At 38.2% G+C, this 21,168-nt stretch overlaps 1 long non-coding RNA gene and 1 pseudogene across 2 annotated transcripts; one reads left to right on the top strand and one right to left on the bottom strand.

Annotated features, from left to right (window-relative positions):
- Positions 1-8,526: 8,526 nt before the first annotated feature.
- LOC141578500 (uncharacterized) lies at positions 8,527-11,090 on the bottom strand. 2 transcript variants are annotated; one of them, XR_012508883.1, is made up of 4 exons: positions 10,990-11,090; positions 9,895-10,019; positions 9,070-9,180; positions 8,527-8,712 (listed from the first exon to the last, which is right to left on the bottom strand). It is a non-coding gene; the product is annotated as an uncharacterized LOC141578500 (long non-coding RNA). The 2 variants fall into 2 exon arrangements; XR_012508882.1 differs by having other exon boundaries at positions 9,868-10,019.
- Positions 11,091-11,713: 623 nt separating this feature from the next.
- LOC141578501 (diphosphoinositol polyphosphate phosphohydrolase 2 pseudogene) lies at positions 11,714-12,991 on the top strand (annotated as a pseudogene).
- The last annotated feature ends 8,177 nt before the right edge of the window (positions 12,992-21,168 follow it).

Below are 21,168 nucleotides of genomic sequence, written 5' to 3' on the forward strand. Positions count from 1 at the left end.
CAGAGAGCCCTTGCTTGGAGTCAGAGCAGTCTGAGCAGCACAGCTGCAGGAGCCTCGCTCCCCAGGCCCCTCCCCTCAGAGCACAGGTGGCAAGGTGAGAAGTTACACCTCCACCATCTGCTGTGAGAAAGACAAGCCTGGGACAGAATCTGCTTCAGCCAGACACTGCCCACCACCCAGCCTAAACCAGACACACAGCCAGTTAAGAAAGAGCTCCCCTCACTCAAAGATGAGGAAAGAACACAAAAAGACTAGCCAAACATCAAATAAAAACACTCATAGAAAAAGAGAGTGGAGAGAGAAAATAGGAAAAAACAAATGGCAGATAAAAAACATGTACCCAGAAAAATATAAAAATAAAGCAGATGAATATCATGACATAGATATCCGAGTTTTTTAAAATGTCTATTTAAAATAATAACTATTATCTAATAGGAGGAAATTAACAGGATTACAGAAAGATAAAAATAAATAAAACTGCTTTTTGTCATTCAGCAATATGTTGAAAATTTTTCCATGTTAATAAATATGGATTTACATCACATATTTAAGCTAGGGAAAAAAAGAGAGAGAAAAGGAGAAAAAAAAAAAAACAAAGAAAGGAAAAAAAATCTAGGCCTTTTGGCAAAAAAATAAATAAATAAAAATCCACATTACCCTTTGTTATATACTGAGCTGTGTGTCCCAAAACTCTTATGCTGAAGCTGCAACCCTCAGGTGACTGTGTTTGGAGATGAAGCCCCTAGAGTGGTAATCCAGGATCAGTGAGGTCACATGACAGCACTAACATCTCTGCAGGATAAGGCAGAGGGATCAGGGAGCTCTCTCTCACTCACACACAGAGGAAGAGCCACACAAGGACCTGGTGAGAAGGAGGCCATCTACAAGCCAGGAAGAGAGATCTGATCATAAACCAACCATGATGGCACCTTGATCTCAGACCTAAAGCCCCCAGAGCTGTGAGAAAACAACTGTCTGTTGTTGAAGCCACTCAGCCTATGGTGTTTTGTTAGGCTTATTGAGCAGAGCAACATACTCTTAAAGCAGGAAAAGGGCAGCCTCTCTTGGCCATTGGCACAGCTGCATGCAGGACACTGGGACACACAGGGCCACATTTACAGACTTTTCTGGCAGGAAAATATGACCCCAGAATTCTATATCTGGCCACACTGCCAATCAAGTCTGTTGCAAAAACAAAATGTCTTTAAACATACAACAACTTGAGAGAATTTGGTTTCTATGAACCCTTCATGAATTAACCATCAGACAATAAGCTTTAGCAAAATAATAAGAATGCATAAAGTACAGCCAAAGACTTACAGTGAGCAAGTAGTCCATTTAAGATGTAGGGATAAATGCTTTTCTTTTCTGGGAGAATCTATAGCTACAGAAGAGAATGTAAATATTATAAATTAAAACAACAGGAGTAGTATCAAGTTGACAGGCACAGATGGAAAGGAGGAAAATATAAAGACACTGATGCCCTTGTGTCATGGAATCAAAAGATATTGTTTTCTTGGTAGAGCAGCAGAGACACCAGTAAACATAAAGTCACAAACATAAATATCAGAGTAAGTTCACTAACATAAACAATCAAAAGCAGGTGATAGAAGAAAGGAGGAGGAGGTAAGAAATGTGGCCATGTACCAACGTGGTCACTAAGCACAGTAGGAAGTAATCATCCCTAAACAAATACAGGTAAATATCTTATACAAAAGTACAGTTATGTTAAAATATGTTTCACCAATTATCAGAACGAATATGCACCCAATAGAAACCAAAGAGAAAGTCAAGCCTGAGTTTTAAAATATCCATACATAAATAAAACACACTAAAACCAGAAAGCACAGCACCAGAAAAGCAGCTGTGACCACACACACCTGCCACACAGCCCAGGCCATTTCAGCACGGGCAACGGGATAGCTCCAACTCCAATCAGCCCAGCTACACCCCACCTTCGATTTTACCAAGTTTGGAAAGTGATTTCCTCTCTCCATGCATAATTAGCACTGACTTCACAGGAGTCTAAACAAAGTGCTCATGGCAGCACCTGGCATGGGGAACGTACTCAGTGAAAGTGCATTATTATCACTAAAATCATCAGCATGTACCAGTGAGAAACTCACGTACTGAAGAGGAAGTCTCTGAACAAAGACTATGAGACAAAATCAAATTCCATTGTCAAGCCAAGGGACATCTAAAACAAGGTGTCTCAGAGAGGTGCACAGTTGTCACAGCTTCCAAGATCAGAAAAAACATAACTGCACATAACAAGGAACTGATTACACAGATTAGGTCACATGCATAAAATGTAACACTTTGCAGCAATTAAAAAGGATGGGCAGTGTGTCTGCAGATATGAAACAATATCTACTATAAATTTGCTACATGAAAAGAGGCCTCTCCATACATACACATTCTTAAATATACTTCTGTATCTACAACATTTTTTTTAAAAAGCAAGGTGTATGAGGGAGAGAAATGAGGAGCTGTTTATGGGCACAAAGTTTTGATCTTGCAAGATGGAAAAGTTCTAGAGTTCTGTTACATCACAATATCAATGTAGGTAATGTTACCAAATGATACATTTAAAACTGTGTTAAGTGGGTAAATTTCATATATTTCAAATTATAATTTCTAAAATTTTTAAAGTAAAAATCAAAATGTACCATAGTATGTCAATTTTGTTACCATTTTATGAATCAAGTTTATGTATAATCCATGTGCCTGCACATAATTATTGCTGGTTAAGCACCAGTAAAGTTGGTTTCCTCCATGAAGGGGATCTGGAAGGCAACACAGAAGTGGGAAAGAGACACTCTTGAACTGGAAATCGTACTGCACCTTTTGAATTCTGTGCTGTGTGTATGCTAACTCTTCAAGCAAATAATCAAATCTGGCTATCAACTAGCTGGGGGCTTTAGTTTATACTCCTGTCTGATACAAAGCTCAAACATCATGCCCCAAGTAAGTTTTAATTACTCTGATTAGAATCAATACACTCCCTGAATGGGAGAGAGAAAGCAATCTTAAGACATAGACAAGAAATAATAAAGTCATCAAAAGCAGATTGTAAGTAAATGATCTAAACGTTATTCAACAACACATTACTTATTTTAATGTGCCTACCTCAAGGGGCTGAGATCAAATTAGTTAATACCTTAATGATCCCAGTACACATTTAGCACTGTGTTAGTGATTACTATATCAGATTTTTTTTTTAGTTTTCTTTCATTTAAAGCACATGAAGAATAGCTGTGGATTCCAATATTTAGGTTACAATATATCTCCTTATGGCACCTCCTATCAACCTGAAAAACAGGCCTAATAACTACCTACCCCACAATTGTCTGTGGGATTAAATAAGTGAGTTAATTCATGCAAATGCTTGGTGGGGAGAGGGCTGGGCCTTTAGCAAGTGCTGAATATATCAACAAACAACTGTAATACCAAGAATATATCTCAGGCCAGAAGAAATTGAATGTATTAACTCCAGAGACCTAGAGTCTTCTCTTACCTTGAAGAGGAATCCAAGCACCTTAATAAGTTAATTTTATAAACATAACATTTAAACTGATTAGAGGGGGGAATAGGATGAAGAGAGGAAGGCTAGAAAGGTATGCAAAGTGGGAGCATAGTCATGCAATGTTTCCTTCCTGCCTGGTTTAAAAAAAAATGTGAGCCTATAGAAGGCATTCCAACAAGAAGTAGATTAACCCTGGCTCTGGATTCTTCCTGGGTTTAATTTCAGTGTCAAGTGATGTTCCAAATAAATCCCAGATGAATGAAAAATATATATAAACATCAAAGGAAAGTAGGTTTACTTACATAAAAATTTACAATTATAGATGTTCAAAAACATAACCTACAAAAAATCAAGTGAGAAAAAGTATCTGCTTATGACAAAAAATTCTTATATGTTATATGAAAGAACTCACACCATAAACAGATTGTGGCCATACATACAACAGAATATTATTCAGCCCTAAAAAAGGAAGGAAATTCTGACACATGCTACAATGTGGCTGAACCCTGAAGACCTTATACCAAGTGAAATAAGCCAGTCATGAAAAGACTAATACTGGATGATTCCACTTATATGAGGACCCAGAATAGTTACAGTCATAGAGACAGAGGGGGGATGGTGGGGGCTAGGGCTGGGAGAGGGGGAAAGAGAGTTATTCTTTAATGTGGACAGAGTTTCAGTTTGGAAGATGAAGAAGTTCCTGAGATGGATGGTGGTGATGTTTGCACAACAATGTCAATGTATGCAACTCACCAAACTGTACATTCAGAAATGGTTAAAATGATAAATTTTATGGTATGTGCATTTTATCACAAAAGAAAAATTTAAGTAGAATAAAGTTCAAAGAAATCATAGCAACAATAAAAGCAATAAAACACTGATATGTACAAAACCCAGGACATGAATAGGCAATTCACAAAGGAGAAAATACAACTAATAAATACATGAAAAACTGTTTAAGATCAAAGGTATTCAAACTGCAAATTAAAAAGTCAAATAATCAAAAATGATATTAATCAATCCTAAGAGTTCAAATAATGTGGCTTCTTGTACATTGAAGATTTCAGTGTGAAATGGTATACCAGAGATTCAAAATTATTAACACATCTGGACCTCCAAATTATATATATATATATATAATTTTTATATTCTTAATATAAAAATGCTCTAAATATAGAAAAAATTGTGCAAATATTAATTTATGTTATGTCTTACAAAACCAAGAAACTGGAAACAAAAGTAAACATCTAAAAATAGTGGGGCTGCTAAACAGACAGGAAACAACCACTGGATACATGATTGCATGACCATTAAAGCGAGGATTATGAAAACCATGCAAGAAAATGGGGGAGAGGGATGGAGGACACAATATTGAATGAAAAATCATATAAAAACATGAGTGAAAAGATTAAGTATAGCTATACTAAATGATAATATTTATGATAATGGGATAGGAGTGTGAAAAGCCCCACAAGAATCTTCCAAATTTTCTAAATCGCACTTATAGTTCTATAATAAGAAAAAAAAAATTCATTACAAGAGTTGTGAAACCCTGAGTTACAGCCTGTGTGTGAAGGCCACAGAAACTCCCAATACAACTTCCTGGTTTATTTCTCCACAGGCGGAGAAGCTAACAGAAGAAAGACTTCACCCCAGGGCAGAAGCCACAGCACATCCTGGTGTGGCTTTTCCCTAGCCTGTTGGCTCTGTAACGTGGAAAACACTTTCCATATCCAACCACAGTTGTGAAGACAGCTGAATTCTTGATCTGCCACTGTCTTCATACCTGTAATCACATCATTATGGCAGGCACTGCAATTTCCCTACCCAGTATCTATTCTGCCTTCTGCCTTAATGACAGACCACTGATCAATCACAGGCCCAGAAAACAGCATTTCCCAGACTTCCTGGTGTACAGGGATGGCTAAGTAAGTTCTGGCCAATAAGAAGCAAAAGTTATTGGATGTGTCTTCTGGGAAAGCTCCTTACAAGGTTGAAGGTAGACTCATGTAGTAGGCCCACTTCTGCTCTTAACCCCTTCTTTCCTGGAATATGGAGGTGATGACTGGAGCTGCAGCAGCTAACTTGTGATCTAAGGCAATCTTAGAATGGAAGCCATATGCTAAATATACTAGAGCACACAGATCCCTAATGACACCAGAAACCTGACATACCAGCACTGCCCTCCCTGCTACAAATGACTTTAAGAAAAATAAAACCTTTAACTTGCTTAAATCACTGATTTTTACACTTTAGTACTTGCTGCCAAACAATTCACCATCTGTGAAGAACTAATATTAAAATCTATACACTTCCATTAAGAGAATGTTTACAATAAAATTAGGTTCTCCTGGCTCCTGAATCAAATTCAGCATTATTAAAGATACATTCTTCTGGGTTCTCAGAACCATAATCATAAATCTATGTTTTCCTCAATCCTCCTTTTCTCCTATGTTTACCACCAGTAATTGTTCCTTTAGAGGACTAATTTAAATAAAACCTTCCAAAAACCATTATTTATATATAACGAGATCTAAATTGGAGATATCAAGTTTTTCTTATTTTTTAAATACTGAAGTGTATGATTAAAACTTCACATGAATGTAAGTTACATAAGAATTTTATTCATAATAATGGTAAAATATCATCAAATATTAATTCAAAAATGAATAATTAGTCAGTAATATAAAAATCAATCCATATTTCTGGATAAAGAAAGCAAGCTGAACACATGCAACTAATATTGCTCCAGTCCCAAACCTCTCCATAACTGCAGTAAAGAAACATTTTTAAAAACATAAATCCTCAAGGAAGGGCAAGTAGGAGTGGAGATGACAATATACTGAAAATGGGAAGAACACGGGCCAGCAGTAACAGACTCAGCAGTGCCAAGGATGTCCAGCTCCACACCGGCCAGTGCTAGTGTACAGGACAGAGCAGGTCTGAGCCACCCTCATGAACCAGGAAGGGAGTTACTGCGGTAAGCCAGGACAAGCCACATGTCATGGTGAATATTATGTGTCAGCTTGACTGGGCTAAGGGGTACCCCGAGAGCTGGTAAACCATTCTTTCTGGGGTGTGTCTGAGAGGGTGTCTCTGGAAGAGCTTAGCATGCAGCAGACTGAGTTTGGAGACCTGCCCTTGCCAATGTGGGTGGGCAGCACACAGGCTACTGAGGACTTGATTGGAACAAAAGGATGAAGGAAGGTTGATCCTCCATCCCTGAGCTGGGACACACATCTTTCCTGCTCTCAAGTGGATGGCAGAGCTCCTGGTTCCCAGCATCCTTGGGCAGCACTGCTGCTTGCTCTTTCTCCCCTGATTCATATTCAAAAAGGTTTGCAAATCTCCTCTACAGTTACAATTCAATTTCCCTTCAAGAGCACTGCAGTTCTTTAGAATATATGATTCTGTCTTGAACTCTGGGCAATTCAGTATTAGAGAAAAGAGTGTGGTTCCCATTTGCTATCTGTTTAGTCCACGTGACCAACATGAGTTGAGTCTCTGAAACTTCTTGAAAAACATGAGCCCTACTGAGCTCATTCCCACCATGGATGTGCAGATGTCTGTCATGGCAGTCAGAAGGGACAACTTCATAGGCTACTGAGGGAACTTTAATTTAAAACTTTTAGACTCTTTTACACCAAGAAGCCATTAGCTGATGTAGTGGTTCAGTAAATGTCTTCAATGAATTTCTGGACATGGCCACAAATCCCTGTACCTGCTTCACTCCCCTTCAATTATCCCATTAACTGATGAGGAAGGACATAAGCCTGAGATAAAACCACGCTTCTCATAACTTCCTCTGTCACATCATGCATCAAACACACCTGCTAACTTCAAAGTACAATAAATGTAACACAATATTTTCTTATGTTTAATGTAATAAACAATTATTTTTGAACATTCACTTCAGATACTCATTTTTGGCAAAGGATTTAAGCTTTTCCATATTCATACCAAACACCTCCAGTTCGTTCCCAGCAATTGGTTTTATTGTACTGCGGTGTATATGCCAGCTAGAGCAGAAAAATTCCTGGTAGGAAAAATTTCCTGTGGGCTGTGTCCTGGTGATTGCATTTGCTCCACAGGCCTAAGACTCAGACTCCCTCTGAGCAGAGCAGGATGGGGCAGGCAGGGAGAGGAAGCTGGGCCCCAGGCCCATGCCTGGAGTCCTACCAACAGATAGTTATGTGACGTACGAGAGAAGGGAACATGCCAAGCATGGCAGGTGGGAGTCTGTAATTTGTTTTGGCTGTAAAGACAAAGCCACTCAGACATACTGTCAGTTTCCTGGCTCCATGTATTTTACATAAACCATCGTAGATACACAGGAGAGAAAATACACAGTGGCCTGTAAAACACAGTACTTGGATGTGGCAATTCCTAGTTGTGAAGATACAGCCAGGAAAAAGCTTAGAGCACTTTCAAGGACTTGATTTAATAGACACAAAATATATAGATTCCACTAACTACCATAACAGCCTTGTACTTAACATATTTTAAGCCAGATAATTCTAAAGAATATTCCATATTTAACATTAGGAAGAATTATATAATTGGATCAGGGACCATTTGACAATGCACTAGCATGGAAAAAATGCAAAGCTAAATTATGTAGGTTTTAATGTGCAGCTTATGTTACATGCAATTGCTCTCCTTAAAGTAAGTGCTTTATACATGTAATTAATTTTAACTTAAAAAGAACATAAAACAATGAAAACAGGCTCCACAACCAAGAGACACTTCTCTTCATTTCTCTGTATTGTTTTATTTCATCTGAACAAGATCAATTACATCCACAATATCAGGGCCCGTAACTCAGCTCAGTGTTAGAGTGAGATTTAACCTTGGCAAAACAGCACCTTGACTCAGCTCCCTCTGCTGTAAGAAGCAAAGGTCAGAGCCATCCAGTTATTTCAGGAGGACACCTAACTACACAGGTGGTTTCTTAACCAAACCCATTCCTCCCTCCTCATTCCTTGCTGCTGGAGGCCGGTTTAGGTACTTACCTCTTGGGGCCAGGTGATGAGATGTGGTCCCCTCACCAGCAACAGGAGAGAATCTTGACTCATCAAAATGTACCAAAGTAATTTTGTTCCCCTCTAGGGCCCACACTGGGCACGGACAGACAGGGCAAATCTGCTAGGAAGGTTTCTGAGGATGAGAGTCTTAATTCTAAAACTCTGAAAGTAAATACACCAAAAGTCAGTACAGGAACTAGGGCAGCCACCCTGGGGCCTGAGGGGAACCAGCACAAGATGCCAAACAGGTGAATTAGGCTGGATTCTCACCTCCATCTCTGAGCTGCTCAAGTAACCAGTCCTGAGTGGCCTGAAACTGGCATCCTGTTTTGTGGGATAATAAGCCCTCTTTGGTTTCGGACATTTTGGTTGAGCCTTCTGTTATTTGCCCCAAAAGCACTCCAAATCATACAAAGAGCTTTAGTGGGAATTAAAAGCTCCCCAGGGAAGAATATCCTGGGTTTAAAATCTAAGCAACCAAGAATCCACAGGGCTCTTCTCTCAGTCCCAGTTACTCACCATCAAAAAGTGATGGCCCTCAGGTTCAGCTCAGGGAAAATTAAAAATAACTTGTTCCATGAACCTCTCCATTAGATCTCAGTCTTCAATTATTCCATGTCTTATTGGCCACTAAAGCAAGAGAAATCAAACTATGTCAAGCTTCAGTCCATGTTAGTAAGAGCAACAGTTTTAAAAACACTGGCCCAGAAGAGACTGAGTTATTAGAGAAAACAAGCCCTTTGCACTGGGTGAATGTTAATTTATGTAAAGAAATAACAGGCACTTTACCAGAAATATTAAGTTATATTATCATTTATATTCTACTTCACATCTCTAAGTACAAAGTATCATCTTAACAGTGGAGTAATAGATGCAAAAGTACAGCTAATCCGCCATACCATTCCATTTGGAGTTTGGAGGTTTTTAGAACAAATACCTAGTTAAACAATTTTAGTGCTTCTTTTTAATTAATCAGTCTACAGCTCTTCTACATCTGACAGGTCAGTGAGTCAACCTGCAATTTTCCACAGAAGCAGATCTTGCTCTCACATGAAGCCCAGCATTCCCAGAGTCAATCCTGCATTCTGGGGTTTCTTAAATTCACTTGATTCCTCACATGAAAAATACCTTGTTCAACTAACACAACACTGTAAATCAACTATACTTCAATTTTGAAAAATACCCCATTCAAAACCAACAACAACAAAACCTCTTTTCCAACACAAGAATAAAATACACAGCTCACAAGTACAATTGCTATGAAATCTACCATTTTGCATGATTCATCCTACTCTCTGTTCTTGGTGATACACTTACAGAAGCAAATCCCGGTGGGGAGTTTACCTTTGTGGCATACGTGGGTTTATCTATGGCTTCATCCCCTATGAAAAAGTCCAGGTCATCAACTCCCCTCAGCACCCTCCTTTGGGCTTGGTCAACCACTTTTGCTGACTCTCTGATGGCAATACCTTAGGGAGAACAACGCAAAGATTTCTGTCTGCATCCATACTCATTTCAAGGGTCAAGGAAGCATAATATAACCCCTGTGTATGTACAAGTAAATTTTCAATGTCAGGGTCTTATTTGGAATTGAGAGTGTTCACAGAAAAGACGCTATCACAGAGCACATAAAGTAATACAGAAACCTTTCTTATGTTCTGGTATTATTTTTAGTGAGGCACAAAGGAGCCTAGCTGGTCTGCTTTTAATACTAACAAAAGATGAATTACTAAATTTTTCAGTTTCATTTGAAAAAACATCCCTCATGATAGTGAAGTGAAAAGCACATATCAAACGGTTCCAAATTTTAGAATACAATGTAGAAGGACACAAAATTAAAAATATAATGTGAAAGAAGAAAATAAACTGAAAAATGCTCATACACTCTCAAGTCATTTTAATAAAACTGTGTCACACAGATTTAAAATATATTTTTATTCTTGTTACAAAATCACTAAAAGAAAAAACTGAGGTTGCTGACTAATATCTCACAAGAAAAATTCAATAATCAAACAACTGTATTATGTAAAAATATTAATGGCTTTATGATATATTATTTTAATAAAAGTTTAACCACGATATTCAGGAATATACTTATAGTTAATAATCATATGAAACTTCACTGTAGAATTTAACATCTAATGAAATGTGGAAAGCTTCATGAAGATTCAATTTTCCACTTAAATTCCTAACCCCTGGTCACACTTTGCTTTCCCATAAACTCATCTTCATCAAATTTATTCCAAAACAAATGAGTAAACATATACAACCATTTTTAAAAGTAGAGTATTTGTAGTTCCCAATTTATTAGAAATGAAGAATAACAGCAAATCTAAGGGAATGAATTTTAAACCTTGCTCTCAGAAAGGCATCTTGAAATAATAGCTTGAAAAGGTAGGGAAAAAAAAAGAGGTACAGGACAGAAATCAATTTGCTCACCTCCTCTTCTGACTCCATCTCACTGCCGCACTTGGTCCAGAAGCTTTCAACTTACAGAAGGTGGCACAAATCCAAAGCGCAGGATTTCTGCAGGACTAAGGAAGCAGGCGTGACGTGGACGTGTTGGGGGCGGAGCCCAGAGGAAGCATCCGGGGCAGAAGCAGCGGGCATGCCAGGACCACGACGCCGAGAGTGGGGCTGGGGAGGTCTGGAGGGCCGGGACGAACTGCGGCAACTGCAGCCACAAACACACCCGTCCCCGAACACAGACCCCGCCACGGGCGGCGCACTGACGGGCACCGCGCAGCCACCTGTGCACACGCAGCACGTCAGAGGGCCCTGACGGGACGGCCCGCAGCCGACACCAAACGCCTCGCGCAGCTGCGGCGCTGCTGCCGGGCCGGCGGGAGCCCCTGCAGCCGTCTCCCCGCACCTCGCGCCCCGCTCCGCCCTGGGCGGCGGCGGCAGCGGCGGGAACCGGGGAAAGCCGCAGATGCCCGGGCGGAGGCCGCGCTCCCTCCGCGGTGCCCGGGCTGCAGGGACCGGCGCTCGCGCCCCGCCCCGCGTCGGAGCGGCCGCCGGCTCCGGGACTGACCGGCCGCGTCGCCCTGGGCCCCGACTCGCCGTCGCCCCCGCGCCCCGGCGGGGTGGCGGCCTCCGCAGGGGCCGCGGCAGCGAGAGCCCGCCTCTGCGATGAGGTCCAAGCCCCCCTAGGCCACGGACCTAGGACCGCGAGGGCTTCAAGAAGCGGGCGGCGTCCCTGTGCTTCCGGAGCGAGCAGGAGGACGAGGTGCTGCAGGTGGGCAGGCTTCGGTCCCGGACCAGTGGACTGGCCCAGGAGGAGGACTGGAGCCCCAGGAGGAGCCTGCCGGTGCTGCCGTGAGGGAGGCTTACCAAGAGGCTGGAGTCAAAGGAAAGTCAGGCAGACTCCTGGGCATATTTGAGAACCAAGACAGAAAGCACAGGGCATATGTCTATGTCCTTACTGTCACTGAAATATTAGAAGACTGGGAAGATTCTGTTAATACAGGAAGGAAGACAGAGTGGTTCAAAGTAAAGGATGCCATCAAAGTTCTCCAGTGTCATAAGCCTGTACATGCAGAGTATCTGGAAAAATTAAAGCTGGGTTGCTCGCCAACCAGTGGAAATTCCACAGTCCCTTCCCTTCCAGAGAGTAACACCTTGTTTGTAGCTGCTGCACAGCGAACCTCTGGGCTGCCATCCAGCATAAGATAGACAGGGTTGGAAGGAACTCTTCCACCATGTGCAATCTCATGGGCAGAGGCTTCTTTATTTTCCTTGACAAATATCTGAATGACGCTTACAAACTGAATTTGCCATGCGGGATTTTTTTAACAGTCTGCTTGATTTGTAGGTGCTTTCAAATCTTCTTTAAAAAGAAAAAAGATAGTGTAAAATATTTTAATAAGCCAAAGCCATGTGGAATTTTTTTTTTAGATGCCTTAAATGTGCTCTCCCACCCAGCCCACCCACCTTGTTATTTTGGTTGGCATTTTCACTTTTTCCCCAGTATTTTTTTATCCATTTGATGTCAGTCTGTGGTTTTTGTCAGATCAACATACATGTGAGTATATTATCCTGGTGAATTGTCTTCTCATTCACAATATTAACATATTCAATGAATCCATTTGTCAACTCATTTATCTCAATTTTCACAACTGGTACTATGTCACTAGCTACCTGATATGGCCAATTCCCCTGTAACTCAATAGTCCTTTAATACAGAGTTTAACTCTATATAGCTGGTGAGTTTTAGGCAGTTACTGTAAGCAAAATGCATGTAGTAGATATCTTATCATGGAACCTGTAATCATGGAATTGAATTAGGTTGCTCAGTTGCCAATTCCCTTTATTCATAATCTCTCTTTACACAGAACACACAAGAACCATATTTCCCTCAATGTAAATTGCTGCTTTTAAATATATATTTTCAGTTTGAATTTAGTGACATCTCTTCAGTTAAACTTGCTGGTTACCAGTAAACACCTTAAATAGCAGTCAGAGGTGACTGCATCAGAATTGAGTAAAATGGCCTTCTTGTTCACCTGTTACAGACCTAGGTTTTTAGGGTGCCTCGGAATGTCTCATCTTTTATAGGTGGTCAGCAAGTAGGTACTATTTATCATGTAACTAATTACTGGGACACTGGAATGTACCTAAGAATTATTTTGTCTTATTTTTATTTTCACATAAATCCAAGAATCCCATCCAAAACACATAAATACCTAATCTGAAATGCCTGTACTTCCTCAACCAAGTCAGAGATGAGATGGGGCAAGTAAAAGGTGGTTCTCTATGTAGATATTAGCTTTTTGTAAAGATCATAACTGTTGAGAATAAAGTAGGAAGAAGCATAGTTAGACATTTGTTGTACAATTTGTTAACCTTTAAAAATATAATTGCTGCTGAAAATAGTGCTGTTATAAGGAAAATCAGTGCCACCATTTTGAAACTGGGCTCTTGTGGCATAAAAGCAGCTGAGCTAAATATGAGTATTAGTTCACAAATTAAGGCTGCCAAAGTAATAAGACAGAAAAACTTTAAACCACTGACATTTCATTCTAAATTATGTAGTGTGATCAGACATGATCTTCCAGAATTTTTATATTTTTCTTTGTACAGAGGTTATGTTTTCTGGGTGTTTTTTTTTTTAAAGGAAATACTTAAAAATCCCACAGATTGACACTTGTTATCAATCTTCAGTGGACTAAGTTTTTCCTCAGTAATCTCTGAAGTTTCTTTAAATTATATACTTAACACAGAAGATAAATTGATTGTTTTTGTACATAACACTGTGTCCACCTGAAATGTCACAATTACTGGGGGGCCTGGGTATGTTGTACATTGATATTCTTAAAGGTAATAATGCGTGAATTTCTTTTATAAACTCTTGGACTATGTATTTGATGTGTAAAATATGTACAGTATTAATGTCAACCATTTCTTAAAGGTGAGCCTATAAATATTGTATCATTTTCTTTGGTCAGTAACATTTGGACCAAGTAGTGCCACTTGGGTCAGGATTTTCTTCAGTGCCATTTAGCAAAACATCTGTCTTTGGTCTATGCAACTAGCAAAATTTTGTATAATGCATCAGAATACTTCAGAGTTGTCACACTTTAAATTTCACATGAGGGGTTCTTCACTATTTTTGAACTCAGCCCACTGAAGCTAGAGGAAAGGCCCTGAGGATATTTATTTCTGTTAAGAGAAAAAAGCCTACATTTGCAGGCTCAACAATTGAATCTACTACAGATAAAAAATAGTGTCTACTCTCTCAGTCCCTCAAAGTTTACAGAGTGTTGGGACTTTCATTTGTGCTGCTTTCTGTTGAGTAGTTGGATAAAACTGGGCAGGTAAAATTTTCAGTCCCAAGTGCCTACTAAATTAAAAAAAAAAGTTTGTAAATTGACTTGCAGACACAAAGTAGCAAGTATCCTACATGGTTGATTTTGAGTTTTCTTAATTTCTTCCTTTTTTTTTTTTTTGTAAACAGGTGAAATTTTCCAACTAGGCACATGCCATTCAATTTTCTGTCTATCCCATAGTTGTATAAAGTAGCAAAACTGAAGGGAGGAATGATTGTTCTATACACTTTAAAATTGCTTTGTATGGTCTCATTTGAGATAACTGGTGTAAGAATCTTGATGTTTTATATATTTGGAAATATCAAATTAAAAAATTGAAATTAAAAAAAAAATCCTCACTCTGTCAGTGCAAGTTCCAGTCTATCAGTGCAAGTTCCAGACTCCATCCTCTGTGCAAGATCAAACTTATTTATGCATGGATTTAGCATTAAACTGCCAAGAGAACATGAAAGACTATCAAGAGACAAAGGCAAAAAGGTTCTTCAATTCATGACTTTACTCAAGTTCACCAAGAATTTGAGGGCAATATTTCTACTCAAAAGAAAAAAATCACCACCCTAAAGAAAAAGTGCTAATTTAGTGAGAATGAAACTACCATGCTCAAAAATTTAAATGATAACAAAATCAATCTCATCTTTCCCAAAAGGTAGATACAAGTACTCTGACCCCAAATCATAGTAGACCTGTGTTTTCATGCCCCTTAGAAATAACAACAACAAAGCGCATACATTCTGTTAACTGTTATGTGGAAGCACCTAAACCCATGAAAGTGAATAAGGGTATATAGAGCTTATACCCAAAATCTTTTGTTGACACCTATGAAAAGCAAGCTGTGGACCAAAGAGCACTTGTGAACATGATGGAGAACCAAGTCTAGGAAAGCAGCTGTAATGAGTATCTCCAAATACTTATGGAGTATACATATGACTTATCATAGAATGAAGACTTCAGTCACCAGCACCTGTCTCCAACACACTTCAGCTTACACAGGACCCTGACTCAGGTGTACACAGAAAACACAAGAAATGTGCAGAAGACACTAAGATGGAAGGGAAAATAAATATATCAGGTAACAGGACCAACACCTAAACAGTGCAAGTGGTTACATACACATGGCATCTCCATGCACTGGAACAGCATGAGGCCATGAAAAATGATAAAGAAGTTCTTCTTGTATGAATCCAGAAGGTTCACTAAATTGCAGTGTTATGAGAAAAAAAACAGGATACAGTGTATGCAGTATGCCACCACCTGGGTAACAACGCATCTGTGTATGTCTGCTGGTATCTGTAAAGTTACCTCAGAAGGAAGCACAGTAACCAGAAGCACTGTTGCCATCTAAGAGGGGAAGTGGGTGGGAGAAAGTTAATTTCACTGTAAATTTTTTTATATCACTCAACTTGTATGTCACATGAATTTATTACCCATTCAAAGTTAATTAAATTTGGACTTCTGCTTCTGGAAAGATGGATAAAGATACTTTTCCCTGCTCTTCCCACTAAGCATGGCTAGACTCCCTAGGCTTTATATTTGAAAGAAACAAAAACATGCTGAGAGGTGAAGAGAATGTGGCAGACTGGCCAGGGATCAGGACCTGAGGAACTACACAGTGGTGACTTCCTGAGTTTTCTTTTTGTCTCATGCATCCCACACTAGGTGCCAGGGAAGCCAACAACCCAGAAACGCCAATGGGAGCAAATAAAAAATGTCCCCAGAAAGCCTGCTCTCTCCAGCCAAAGGAGATGAAGGGACAGTGGAAACACAGAAAACTTACACAGTTACTGCCTGACTCCAGCCAAACATTACAGGAAGACAAGCCCCCACCTGCAATGTAGACACCACATGCGGAACGAGGACCTCCATCCCCCTCACTGCCTCCATGTTTGGGTTATGACAGGAGGCCCAGTGGAACATCAGGAATTCCACCAATGACAGTAGGGCACCCCTTGCCATCCCAGAAAGAAGGTACCTGCAGAGGCCTTGGGGGGAAGCCCGAACTCTGGTCCACAATCAGCAGTAACATGGAGCCCCTCCCCAGATGAGTGTCAGCAAAGGCCAAGATTAAAATCTGAGCTTCAAATCCTAACTGGCATTATCCCCTTCTCTCTGCTGGAGCATTAACAGAAATGACTTACTAAAACATAATATTTAATTAAGATCTGGAACCTCATAATATAATACCCAAAATGTCCAGCACTGAATAACAAAAATTCTCTCAACATAGCAAGAACCAGGAACATCTCAAGTGAAAGGAGAAAAGATAATCAATAGATAAGAACACTGGCATGACACAGGTAACAGTTACCAAACAAGACTTTAAAAGCCATCACAGAATGCTTCAGTGAGCAACTACAAACACACCTGAAACAAATGAAAGACAAACAAACAAAAAAGTCAGCAAAGAAACACAAAATCACAGCAAAGGTAAAAGGCCACATGGAAATTTGGAACCAAATAACCTAATACCTGAAATAAAAATCCCAATACATGGACTCAACAGCAGAAAAGAACAGATGAATCACTGAACTTGAAGACACGACAATAGAAATTACCGAAACTGAAAAACAAAGAGAAAATAGACTGAAAAATGAACAGGGCCTCAGGGACAGATGGGCGCAATATCAATGAATATGACATTTATGCATTCTGAGTCCCAGATAGGATAAAGCAGTAGGGCTAGAAAAGTATTCAAAGAAATAATGGCTAAAATTTTGCCAAATTTGTCATGAATGAATGAATGAATGAATAAATAAATAAATAAATAAATATAAATAAATAAACAAACCTAAATATTTAAGACTGAACAAATTCCAAACAGGATCTTAACCCAAAGAAATCCACTCTGACATATTATAGTTAAACACCTAAAAACTAAAGACCAAAGAAAAAATTCTGAATGCCTCCAGCAAATTTCTCATCAGAAATCAGGGAGCCCAAAAGGAAGTTACATATTTTTCAAGTGTTGAGAGAACTGCCCACTCAGAATTCTGTATTCTGCAAAAATAACCTTCAAAAATGAAGAGCAAATCAACTAACTATTATCTATAAAATAGATAAACAACAAGGTCCTCCTGTACAGCATGGGAATTCAGTACCTCATAATGGCCTATATATATAAAGTTGAATCACTCTGTGGTATACCAGAAAGTAACAACATTGTAGATGGACTGTACTTCAACAAAAGAAAATGTTTTTACTTTAAGTATGTATTTTTAACTGAAGTATAGTCAGCTTACAATGTTGTGTCAATAAAAAAAAACTTTTTAAATAGCAAAATAAGGCATTCTCAGATGAACAAAACTAACAGAATTTGTCAACCAACATATCTACTCTAAAAGAATGAACAAAACAAAGAGAAAATGAAAAAAGAAGGAATCCTGGAACATCAGGAAGGAAGGAAGAACAATAAAAATAGTACAAATATGGACAATTACACTTTCTTACTCCTTTGTGTTTGCTAAATTTTGTTTGGTAGTTGAAGCAAAAATTATAATGCTAATGCACTTCTCAGTGTGTGAAGAGGAAACATACAAGACTATCATAACAAACTGGTAAGTGTTGACACCAGCAGACTAAGAAAAGTTATGTGTATATGATGTAGTGGTTACAGTAACCACTTAAAAAGATACACAAATAGCTGTAGCACAGGGAACTATATTCAATATCTTCTAGTAGCCTATAATGAAAAAGAATATGAAAATGAATAAATCTGTATGACTGAACTACTATGCTGTTCACCAGAAACTGACACAACATTGTAAATTGACTCAACTTCAATTTAAAAAAAAAAAATGATACACAAAGAGAAGCACTCAAAAACACCACAGATAAGTCAAAATTAAGTTCTAAAACATTTTCAGGTAATCCACAAGAAGTCACGTAAAGCAAAACAGAGAAGTGAAAAGCAGAACAAACAGAAAAAGGACCAATCAATAACCACAATAAATCTAAGTGGTCTAAACACACCAGTTAAATAACAGTCAATTTAAAAAAATGACTGAGCTCTATGTTGTCTATAAGAAACACTTCAATTTAACAGTATAGAAACATACTTGTTTTACTACACTTCAGTTTATTGAGTTTTACAATTTGAAGGTTTGTGGCAATTCAGAATCAAACAAGTCTATCAGCATCACTTTTCCAAAAGCATTTGCTCACTTTGTGTCTCTGGGTCACCATTTGGTAATTCTCACACCACTTCAAACTGCTTTATTATTATTAATTTGTTTATGGAGATCTGTGATCAGAGATCTTTGATGTAACTACCACGACTCACTGAAGGCTCAGGTGATGGTTAGCATTTTTTAGCAATAAAATATTTTTAAACTAAGGTACATACATTGTTGTTTTAGACATAATGCTATTGCACACTTAACAGACTACAGCACAGTATACACATAAGTTTTAAATGGACTGGGAAACCAAAATTTCATATGACTGGCTTTCTTGTGATATTTGCTTTATTACAGTGGTCTGGAACCAAAACCACCACATCTCCAAGGTATGCCTATATGTAGGTTAAAACTAGACAGATGAAAAAAGATATTCCACATAAACATTAATCAAAGAAAGTATGAGTGGCACATTGCTATCAGAAAAAGTAAAATTTATAGCAAAGAAAATTACCACTAACAGAGAGGGATACTAAATAATGATCAAAAGTCAATCCATCAAGAAGACATAGCAATTCTAAATGTGCATGTACCAAAGAAGAGTGCTGCAGGATACATGAAGCAAAAACCGAAAGGAGAAGTAGAAGAGTGCACAGTTACAGCTGCAGACTTCAATCCCTTCTCTCAGCAACTGATGGCACAAGTAGACGGGAACTCAGCAAGGATACAGGACTCAACAATACTATCAACCTGCAGGGTCTAACCAACACGAAGAGAGTACTCCGCCCAGCAGGAGCAGAATGCACTTTGTTTTCAAGTGCACAGGGGACCAAAGTAAACTTAATACTGATCATAATACAAACCTCAAAACTTTAAAAGAACTGAAACCATACAGACAATGCTTTCTGACTTCAATGGAATTAACCCAGAAATCAGCAAGAGATGGGTAACGAGAAAATACCCCCAAACACTTGGAAACTAAACAACATGGTTCTAAATAATCTATGGATCAAAGAGGAAGGCTCAGGGAAACTAAAAACTATATGAACAGGATGAAAATAGAAAATACAAAATATTAAAATGCGTGGAACATAACTAAAGCAGTGCCAAAAGGAAAAATTTTAGAAAAGAGAAAAAGTCTCAAATCAATAATCTATGTTCTCACCTTAATAACCTAGAAGAAGATAAAAGTAAACCCAAAGCAAGCAAATGAAAGGAAATAAAAAGAGGAAATTAATGAAATGCAAAACAAAAAATAGAGAAAAATCAATGAATCAAGAAGACAATTCATCAAAAGTTAAAACTTTTGCTCAGCAAATGACCCTGGGAAGACGGTGAAAAGGCAAGCTATGTGATAGGAGAAATTACACACATCTGACAAAGGACTCATATCTAGTATATACCAAGAATCCTCAAAATAACAAAATTAGAGAGATGGAAACAGATGAGTGGTTGTCAGAGGTCAGGAATGGTGGAGGGGAGGGGGAGTGTGTAATTATAAAGAAATAGCGTAGGAAAGATCTTTGCGATTATGAGACAGTTCTGTATCTTGACTGTGGTGGTGATTACAGAAATCCACACACGGGATGAAATAACGGAGAACTGCACTTACATTGTACCAATGTCAAACCTCTGGTTATGATGTTGTACTATAGTTGTGTAAGATGTAACCTTTGGAGGAAACAGAAAGAAGAGTAAATAGAACTTTCTAAACTCTCTTTACAACTCCCTGTGGCTCTAAAATTGTTTCAAAATAAAATATTTTAAAGACAAAAAATAGCTTTAAATGATTTAAACAAATTAAAAATTAAAACACCTCAGTTAGCTGTAATGATGAATCAAAACTAATGAGATTAAACTCAATAAAGAACAATGTAAACATTTTGAAGATTTTTTTTTAAAAAATAGAATGTGTGTAACCAGAAAAGACATGCTATTCTCCAAGTGCTAAAAAGTCATCTGAGGGCAATCTAAAGAAGATTATTAGGGACCATATATCTAAGGAAGATTTCATCTAAAGATTTAGATATAAATTCTGGATCTTAAGAACACCTGCTACAGCAGTTGACAATAGTAATTTTTAAAATAAAAATATCCAATATGTTTCCCAAAAGAATGTCATGTATTTTACTAAACCTTTACAGAATAAATAATTCCTATCTTATATAAACTGTTTCAAAGAATAGAAAAAGAAAGCTAAAAAATTAATTTTACATAGCCAGTAAAATTCTGATATACAAACTGGATTAAACTAGTACAAGAAAGGAAAATTATCTCACTTTTGAATATTGATACAAAAATGCCAAATATATGCAAATACAATTTAGCATGTACTTGATATTTCAAAACCAATTAGGGTTTACCTCAAGAATGAAATAAAAGACTGTTCAATATTTGAAAATATATCAATGTAATTCACCATGTTAGGAGCTTAATTATAAAAGCTATATAATCATCTTTGCAGATATACAAAAAGCCTTAAACGTCAACATCTATTCAGAATAAATTTTTTTTAAAAAAACCTCTTGGTAAACTAGGAATGCAAAGGCACTGTATTAACCTCAAAAAGCATTTCTAAAAAAAACTATAGTAATCACCAGTGAAACACTAAAATCATTATTTTTTAAGTCAGAAATACAAAAGGGCCTGCTACTCCCAAGTTCTAGCAAGTGCCGCCA

This window comes from Camelus bactrianus, chromosome 8 (assembly GCF_048773025.1).
Source record: "Camelus bactrianus isolate YW-2024 breed Bactrian camel chromosome 8, ASM4877302v1, whole genome shotgun sequence".
Taxonomy (NCBI): Eukaryota; Metazoa; Chordata; class Mammalia; order Artiodactyla; family Camelidae; genus Camelus; species Camelus bactrianus.